Source organism: Tenrec ecaudatus, chromosome 8 (genome assembly GCF_050624435.1).
Source record: "Tenrec ecaudatus isolate mTenEca1 chromosome 8, mTenEca1.hap1, whole genome shotgun sequence".
In the NCBI taxonomy this organism is placed as follows: domain Eukaryota; kingdom Metazoa; phylum Chordata; class Mammalia; order Afrosoricida; family Tenrecidae; genus Tenrec; species Tenrec ecaudatus.
In genome coordinates this window covers 61,132,165-61,134,337 of record NC_134537.1, presented here as the reverse complement: position 1 = coordinate 61,134,337, position 2,173 = coordinate 61,132,165, and the positions used below count along the sequence as shown (strand labels likewise).

At 39.3% G+C, this 2,173-nt stretch overlaps 1 pseudogene; it reads right to left on the bottom strand.

The window, feature by feature from the left end:
* Positions 1-336: 336 nt before the first annotated feature.
* LOC142454332 (cytochrome c oxidase assembly protein COX20, mitochondrial pseudogene) lies at positions 337-829 on the bottom strand (annotated as a pseudogene).
* Between the last annotated feature and the right edge of the window lie 1,344 nt (positions 830-2,173).

Genomic DNA, 2,173 nt, shown 5'->3' with positions numbered 1-2,173 from the left:
ACAAGCTATGCCCTCATCTTTTGTTTTGCCTTCTCGTCTCTCCATAGTCACATTTTCTCCAGTTTACTCTTCTTCTTCTTTTATATCCTTCCTATTCTCTTTTATTCCATCCTCTTCCATTGATTCTTTCATTCTAATACACACATGTATTGATATATTTGAATAAAACCTCTTCTTATGTTTTAATTATTTGCTTACACTTTTCCCCTGCCCTACCCACTATTTTCTTTTTTTTGTGTGTGGCTTTTTGTAATTTTATTGTTCAAACACAGCGACAATTATGAGTTATTAGTTCTCCGTAGCAGAAGAATGCTTCCCTGGCGTTCTGATGGGTACAGGGCCAGAGTTGATTTGAAAGCAGTGTGCACGTATGTGTACAACTTGATACATTCTTCAATTGCTGGATTGAAAGCGTTTATTGTGCATAAAATGTTCTATGTAGTTTTCAGCTTTGAACATCGATTTGCTTGACTGCTTAATTGTTGCTGTTAGTTTGTTTTCTTTCAGGATCAAGGTGGGTGCTTTCATATAAAATCCTATTTTTGATTCCTTCTCTTGCAATTCGTTCCTGGATTCTTCGCTTTGCATAATTATACCTACAATGGAACCAGCATCCTAAAGTCAACAAAATAAATCCACCTACTCCAACATCACAAGATCTTCTAATTCTACTAGTAAATAAAAAATGTCCAAGGCCAGCCACAACAGATCCTAATGAACCATATAATACTGAATCCCGGGCACATGGAATGTTTTCAACATCTAAAATTCCTAGGAGCTTAAAGGGCTTCCCCTTCCCGGGCTCGCCAGGCTCTGTCTCGGCAGCCATCAAGACGAGTCTGCCCCTCCGCCCGGCCGGCTACCACCAAGGCCACCCAGAGGCAAGCCTGGACTACCGAGCGCTCCTCTCCCCGCCGCGGGTCGGGGCCCTGCAGTCCCCACTATTTGCTTTTTGCTTTCACTCCTTTATCTTGTGAAATATATTTACATTATAATATTAATTCTTATTATCACTCTTAAAATAATTTTTGAATTTATTTACAAACTTTAAAGATCAATTGAGATAGTGCCTTATTATTATTTTTGTTTTTATTTTATTATCTCTCTTATCTGGCCCTGCCAATGCTTCCCCAATTACTCATCTCTCTCCCTTTTCTCTATTTCCCCATTGTATGTGTTATGGCTCCTATTAGATCTCTCCTACATGAATAAACAGTCAAAACTACTCCTATACAGGCAAACAAGCAAAACTACCCCTATACAGGCAAACTACTCCTCAACATATGAATCCCGAGGGCAACTAGGCAACAGAATAGCCACCTATAGAGAAAACTGGGAAGAAGAAACTGAGTCTTCTCAGCCATATATGTGAGCAAGAAGACAGTAGGCAATATGACATACATCATATTCTATAAGAAAATAAACATGCTATCTAAGAATTCTATATCCAGCAAAACTACCTCTCAAATATGACACAGAAGAAGAGGTATTTCCAGACAAGAAAGAAAGTTTTAAAAATTTGTCAAAACAAGGCCAGCATCATAGAAAAATATCAATGTGATCAGTATATAAAGAGACTCAACACTCTTAAGAATAACATACGGGACAACATCACCCAGAGTTCCTCACAACTAAAGCACCACTCAAAACAACACGGAATTAGAAAAAAAGCAGAGACACCAATAAAATCACAAAAAAGAGAAAGAAAAGCAAGCAATGCAAGCAGCAAAATGACAAAAACGAAATTGCATATATCATTAAAATAGAATATCAATGGATTAAATGGATCAATCAAGAGGCAGAGAGTATCAGACTGGATTAGAAAACAAAATCCATTTATATGATGCCTACAACCTCAGAGGACAATAGCCCTGTTCAGAGCGGCCAATGCACAGGGATGACCATATGACTGGCCCCATTGCAAGATGCAACATCCTGCACTGACCCATTGCCCTACATGGGACAGCACTGGAGACGCAGTGTAGGATGTGTGATTGAGCTGACCCCACTAAACCGAGGCAAAACACTAAAGCCATGCAATAGCATGGCAGGGGAAACAGAACAAGGAATTCCTGAGGGAGTATCAAAAATAGACTTTGGGGTCAGTGCATGGCACCCCATCACATTTGTCTGGAAAACGCTCCTAAAGATCAACAAAGAGACCTTGAACTAT